Raw genomic sequence first — 7682 nt, forward strand, 5'->3', positions numbered from 1 at the left:
TAATCGTTTTCTTTTTATAAAAAACCATGTAAATTTTAGACATAAAATTACTAATTTCTAAAATCGTTCAGGTAACAAAGTAAGGTGAAGTGTTTCAAGTACTATTCAATTGTCTTCCATTGTTCTTTAAAAGTAAATCGAATATTTTGTATTCAAGAAGATCGAGGATTGTATATAAAGCGCACGTATATTTGTTTCCTTTTTAAAAAATGCCAGCAATCAAAGCAGCCATTGTAGAAGCGATTACTTTAAAAAATGCCGCGTCGCTATTTAAGCGTGCACCATTTGCAGCGAACGATGTGTGCCGAGTGGGATCGAGTGGAGCAGCTAAGAAAATCGAGTTGCCATCTATCATTATTTATAACGCCCGCCTCAGCGAAGCTCGCACCGACTGTCTGCTGAGAATCGATTATCGACACTATATTTAACAGCTTCATAAATGATATTCGACATCCATTTTGTATAACCCATTACGGATAACCCTCTTGGGTTATAAATGTGAATATGATGAATGTACATACGTACGTATTTAAAATGTGCAACACATATGAATATAGTCAATGTTATGTGATAACACAGATAATCTATTGCTTCCTATCGGAAATATTATCTATTTAGCGGTCGCCAGCTAGTCCGTCCGTAAAAATGAAAAAAAAAACTTCATTGGTAGGTTACGTGTTCTTCTAAATGATGTCATCTATTCTTCTACATCTATTCTAAATTTCTGTGAGAACCGTTTAGCTGTTAATAACAAATACCCTTCTATCCATCTAAATGTTCACATTTATAATATTAGTAAGATAAAACATATTTGTAAAAAAAAGTATAAAATATTCGCGGAATCTCAAACTCATATAGTAAAACAACGTAACAGCGTGAGAGTAATAAAAACTTAAGAAAAACTTTAAGAGCCAAAGACAATATCAACGTATTAGGAAAAATACTCTCAGGAAAGTGTCTTTCAAAAGTCCATTAGCTAAAAGGTAAGAAGGGAAAACTTCCTGATGGGCCGGAAAATTGATCTCAATTTTTATCATTTTCTTTTGATCCTGAGGCATATGTATAAATAAACTTTTATGATTTTGATAAGAAAACTTCATTGGTACTATAAAATAAATGAAAAAACAAGAAAAAAATAAAATTAACATTTAAACATTCAACATTATATAGAATATTTTTTTATCGTTTAACCCTTATTTTATTATTCAATATACATTTAAATTACTGCTATATATAGCAAAATTAAAACAATTAGATAATTTACTAGATGGCAAGACGTATACTTTAATGAATTCACTTAATAAGCAGTCTTCTAAGTTGTATTTTATTTACAAGACTTATGCAGTCTCCGTTTATTATTCACAAGGTACTACGTCAAATTATTCAACGTTTTGACGCCGTGTTTACTTTCGGCAATTACTTATCCCGCACCAAATTAAGTACAAACACACACAAACGTTTTAGGCATTTTGTTAGTATTATGTTTAAGTTGTTATTTTGCGTTAAGGTTTGTTTTATAACAAAAATTTTATACCACACTTGCTAAAAAGTTTACGAAATGAAATATGTTAAATAGGATAGTGCCGATTAGATATACTTAATCGCTATTAAATCCTGGATTTCATGATTGCTTATTTGCTTACTAAAGCCTAAAAATAAATATTCTAAAACATAAAGTATTCAAAGAAAAAAACATATTCATAAAGAATCAATAGAATATTCAATACATTATAGACGAATATACTTAAAAGGAAATGTTCAAATATATTTTCTTTGGCTTCCGCTGGGTACGTAAGGGAACCGCGACACGATTGAAATTATTCCGATGTGGTGGAATTAAGCTCGTAGAGCGAGCGTCTACGTCGCTTCTACGACGAGCTACGTAACGCTACGAAAGCTACGACATGCTACGGATGACTGAAGCCGCCACTTTTGTCGTATACGCTTATAAATTTAACTTTCGACAGAAATTTCAAAATTTTTAAAAGTGCTTGTCTTTTAGGAATATACTCTAACATTAAAAAAATAACTTTGGTACAAAAATTTATGTTTTATTTAAACTACATATGCCGGGACCAACTTAGTTTAGTCCAAGTTTCTCTTGTATTCGGTGTTGTATTGTGTGTATGTTTACGAGTATTGTACGAATAAGAATACAATATTCTGATAATGGGAAACACAATACCCTTCTGTCAATAGCCCTACTAGTAGTAGAAATATTCCATTGTCGTCTTAACATACATTACTCTAGTATTACATAATTCATAGAGCTAAAGTAAACGTTAAATAAGCAGAGCTCATGTAAATCATACTGACCCACTTCCCGCGCAATCGTAAAGTGTTCAGGTCGATATTCAATCACATTTGATTGAGTGACGTGTGTAATTAAGTTGTTATAAGCGCTTTAAAATTTCATATTACAATAAGGTTTTCATGACACGGTTTGTTAAAGAGACATTACATTGTCTCTTTATTTAATATAGCTTTTGCTCGCGAATTCGACCGCGTGGAATTTAAAAAAAATAGCCTATATTGCTCAGTGATAATGCACCTTTTTAATGACAAATGTATTTTTAAAATTGGTTTAGTAATTTGCAAGTTTATTCGTTACATGTAAAAATAAAAATAAAATTCTAATATGCAAATATTTGGATGTATGTATGTTTGTTTGTATTAAGGTATCTCGAGAACGGTTGTATAGATCTCGGTGATATTTCGCATAGATGTAGAACATAGCCTGGAAGAACACACAGGCCACAAATTAAGTTATTTTTTTATTACAGCGTGGACAGAATCACGGGGGAGAGCTAGTATTGATATAAAAGTTATATAGATAAGGAATGGAAAAATATGCTAAGTTCAATTGTTAAAAAGTACAAAAATGGCTCTTTCGTAGTGATTATTTTTAAGCGTCTGCGACTGGCATTCCAAATGAGCTTTTTATTCAAATGAATGTCATAAAGTATGAGTAGCATTCGCACTTACTTTCTGGTAAAAATAATATTTCACATTAATGCCTCGTTACCAACTAAATGTAGGTTAATCGATTCACTTATTTGACCTTGATTCCCTAATACCAGTTCCACTCACCCTGATGAAGGGCCTCCGATGGGCTCGGAACTAGTCGGTGCCGACACCGGACCAATATACGTGAGTGTTTAGCCGTGTTTATTATAATGTGTCACGAAAGTTTGAATAAACAGTAATCAAGTGAAAAACTGTCTTCAAGAGTTAAGTGAACTTTCTCTTAAATTAGTACGTACCATTTTTCGACCACAGAAACACTTATAATCAGAATTGTTGTCAAGCACTTGTTTATTCATTACTAACAGTCGCTTTCGACCTCGCCAGCGCTGAAATAAAAAGAAAGTAGTTGTCAAAGTTTCATCAAAATCTAATAGATTTCAAAGATTACCCGGAACAAACGCGGTTTGCAGAAGCAAACCAAAATTTGGAAAATCTATTTTCCCTTATCATCAACTCAAATGAATTACGTGTAGGAAATATGATTTTTTCTCGATATCACATATATAGACACTAAAATTTTATTTAAAAAAAAATTAAAAAAGAATATACCAGCTCTACGAAGCAGACAGCAGAGTCATATAAAAGCAATATATTTATAATTCTAAAATCGCGTAAAACTATGGAATATAGAAAGAACAATTGAAATCTTGATTTAGTTTTAGGAGAAATCCTAAAATGTTATTGGTGCAGTAGGAAGTTCTTGGATTAACTACTTGAAACATTTTTAACTTTTATCAATTCAATGGTTTATTAAAGAGAATCATTCAGTTTACAGAACAAATAATAAAAAATTATCTTACCAATATTATAAATGCCAATGTTTAGATGGATGAATGTTTGTTCGAAGGTATCTCCAAAACGGTTCATGGATCTCGCTGAAATTTGGCATAGATGTAGAGAATCTGGAAGAACACACAGGTTACTTATGAATTTTTTTTTCTTAATTCGGGGGTGACAGTTATTATATAATAAAGGAAAAATTACTTAATATTGCAATACTTAAATATTTTACCAATAATATCAAAGTAACATGTTTCGTTGTAATAAAAGTAGTTTAAAGTAATCAAAGCGGCCGCGGCGTAGCCAGTGCTTGTACTCGTAGCTGTAGCTTCGAAAGCATTTCTAGGTTTATTTTCACAGCAGCCAGCGGCCGATCGTTTTTCGAATTTTACTGCGCACTATTTCAGCAAATAATCCGATCGTGAGAGAAAATCTCTCTGCGTATATACGATTCTACAAACATTGCCCACTCTTTATTTATTATAAGCTCTTCGAAGGCTTTGGTAAATAAATAGTAGTGTATAAAATTGTGGTTTGATTATTAATTGTCTCGTCATAGTTTTCTCATATGAAATAGACTTTGATATCATATATAATTGAGTTTGATGTAAACAGTTCATTAAAACCTTTACGTAAAGAGAGAAATGATTTCTTCTGTAAATAAAGGGAGAAGAAATCTCGGTTTCTCTTTATTCGGTGGGATAAAGCAAAATTAGCATTTACCACGTCAGTATTAGTAAGTTCGTATTTGAAAGACGTTTATTTTATTTTCCCAAATGTAGTTAGTACATGTTCTGCGATTTTATTGCACGATTTCTACAAATAATCAGATCGAGAATAGAGCTCATCGAGCACGCGCAGCGCCCTCACTTCCGATTCGGAACATTTTTCAATCGCGCCATTGATTTGCTACTTTCCTAACTTATTTCTTCAATTGTAAAAACTTTGTAATACTTGTACAGTACTGTTGTCTCTGTTATTTCAAAAAGAGTAAAAGAGATGACAATATGGAACACTACAAGAGGAATTTACAGCAGTCTAAAACCACTATAATTTCACTTGTTTATTATAAAAAATTGATAAAATGTGTAAACTTATTAAGAAGAATTCAACCTGTGAATTCAATGTAGGTCGTTTAGTACTCGTGTACCTTGCACTTTAGCGATAGTAAGACAAACATCGTCCGCAAGTCTGGTGTAAATTAAAAGTAAACTCGGATCTCCCCGGACGCCGCACTGCAGCGAGCTTTTGTTGACTTGTCTAGCTTTAAATGTTTTTCTCAGTGTTTCTTCTGTTGTATATGTATTTATTTTATATAATGTTTACTCTTAATTTATTTACATTACATTTTAGTGATAAAATTATAGTGTACGATTGAGAATTTTTTTAAGACAATTTTAAAAATAATTATAATTGCAATATGTCTACGATTGTGTAGTCGTAGACATTGACGTAGACGAAGGTATCTTTGTCTACGTCTTAATTTATGTCTACGAGTAATGAGATACGGTTCCCGTGATATTCATTTTTTTAACTTTTTACAAAATTGCTCATTATAAATATTTTTTATTAGAAGTCGCAGGAAACAGAATAAATTTCAAATTGGCTAGAATATTGGCGGGTGACGTTATTAAAACACATGTATGTTTGCCGCGCCGCGTTACTGGACTCGCTGCGAGCCAAGCTGTCCAGATTAAACGTGAATACTTATCTGGCGCACTTCCATTGCACAAATATATATACTTTTATATTACAAAGAATTTACAACAAATATACCAATGAGAAATATACTATTAGTAGTACAGCGTCGGTGGCTCAGGGGTTAAGTACGTGACTTGTAATCTTGCTGGTCCTGGATTCCAATCCCGCCATTTACCAATATGTTATTTGAAGTACACGTGTACATTTATCCGACGTTCTTACGGTGAAAGAAAACTTCGTTATGCAAATGTGAAGTCAACCTGTACTAGGCATCAGAATACTTACACAGATTGTAATGTAAGACGTGCCCCTTGTAAATCTGAGATCCGGAACAGGGTGAGTCCATGCTGCACGTAATTATCGACTGCCCACTGTATGCTGCGTATAGGGTAAATACTGAAAGAAAAAGAAATGAAGGAGAAAATAAATATGGAAAATACATGTAAATTAATAAGAAATAGGAATACTAAAGATGTCTTTATTAAATACTGTATATATAGATAGTAAGGTAATTCATAGGAACATAGCCTCACCATAACCCTAGTCATTTTACTTGTCATTTTAGTCATATTAACTGTAATCTAGTCACCTTATTTTATTTAGTAATTATATTAAGTCTAGTCCCACTAAGGAGCTCAGAGCCTACCTTAAGTCAGGGTTAACTAGACCATTGTCAACCTGGTCTAACGAGGGTTAGTTGACTAGCTCACTTGTAGCACGATATAATCCTGCACAATAGGAATGTCGGATAAATTTAATGGATAAATGTAAATGTACGACCAATATTTAATTAACAATTTAAATGTAAATGTTAATGACATTTTTAATTTACCACTAGTAATATAATTTATGAGCTTGAAAATTATTCTTAGTGGACGTAAAATTGAAAAATAAATTGACGCTTCGGCAATACAGCTCTGGATTTAAGCGAATTGCCCGCTCGATCGGATTATTTGTCGAAATAGTGCAGGATAAAAAATTTAAATCGATCAGCCAGACGGCTTGCCGCTTGATAGCTGATCTTAGTTGGAAAAAACAGCAAATGAAAATGAAAAATACTATTTATGGGGTGTAATTGACAAAATAACTGACTTAAGAGATACTAAATAAAACATACGTAATTAATTTTTAGTTATTTTGCACAAAAATACTGGGTTATATACTTAATATCTTAAATATTAAGCCTACGAGATGCTATTAAAGATTTTTAAACTAATTACCATTCTATATCCCTCTCAGCAGATAAACATTCTTCTTGTTTCCTCATTAAGCGCTGCACAAATAATATATGAGAAGTATTAATTAAAATTCACGAATTTTTCAAGCAACAAATTCAAACAACTCTGACATTTCTTAATTCTTAATTAAGTATATGCATTTTGAAATTACTCAGGTATTTTCAAAAGGATATGAATCCATTTATAATACAAATTATCTTTTGAGACTACCTTGATTACATTCTACGCAACATTTTAAACTTAAATTTTTATATCAATGATATTTTTAATTATTTTTTTCTAAATTTAAAAAAATAGATATGCATAAATAACAACACGTTTTTTCCACGATGAAAACACAAATTTGATCAAACATTTAGTTGTTATACAGGCGAAAGTAGCGCACAATATGGTGCAATGGCTTACTGTATAGTACGTTAGCATCGATTTTCCAACACTTTTTTTTCAGGCCATAAACTGTCTGCACCGCCCTGGTGCGCCATTGAGTATTGCAGTGAATTTAGTCCTTTAATTGACAAGATGTATAAAAGAAAGTAGTAAAATTTACTTACCTCGGCCACGTGCTCAGGCACGACAGATACAATTTGATCCAACTCATCTTGCTGGGTAAAGTTCCCGGAGTTTTGATCGCAGGAAAGAATCCTGGTTGCGCAACATCCGAGAGTGGACAGGGGTTGCGAGTGCCGCCCAACTATTTCGCCTCGCAAGAGACAATAGAAAATATGGAGAACTGATCGCCAACCTTCGTTAATCCGGAGAGGCACCTCAATAAGAAGAAAATTTAGTCTTTTCTAAGTTCCAAACCTCAAGATATCCGTCAAATTAATTCGACGTATTGAATAATTATTATTATCAAACTTTTCCTCGAATAGATAAAATGATTGACCTGTATTTGGCAGACGAGATTGTTCTCCGTATGCCGTATACGTACATATG

General features: G+C 32.5%; 1 long non-coding RNA gene across 1 annotated transcript; it reads right to left on the reverse strand.

Annotated features, from left to right (window-relative positions):
* Positions 1-5799: 5799 nt before the first annotated feature.
* Positions 5800-7365, reverse strand: LOC106120077 (uncharacterized). Its single transcript, XR_001227983.1, has 4 exons — positions 7298-7365; positions 6729-6781; positions 6155-6236; positions 5800-5904 (listed from the first exon to the last, which is right to left on the reverse strand). It is a non-coding gene; the product is annotated as an uncharacterized LOC106120077 (long non-coding RNA).
* Positions 7366-7682: the final 317 nt, after the last annotated feature.

Source organism: Papilio xuthus, unplaced genomic scaffold (genome assembly GCF_000836235.2).
Source record: "Papilio xuthus unplaced genomic scaffold, Pxut_1.1 DF826961.1, whole genome shotgun sequence".
Taxonomy (NCBI): domain Eukaryota; kingdom Metazoa; phylum Arthropoda; class Insecta; order Lepidoptera; family Papilionidae; genus Papilio; species Papilio xuthus.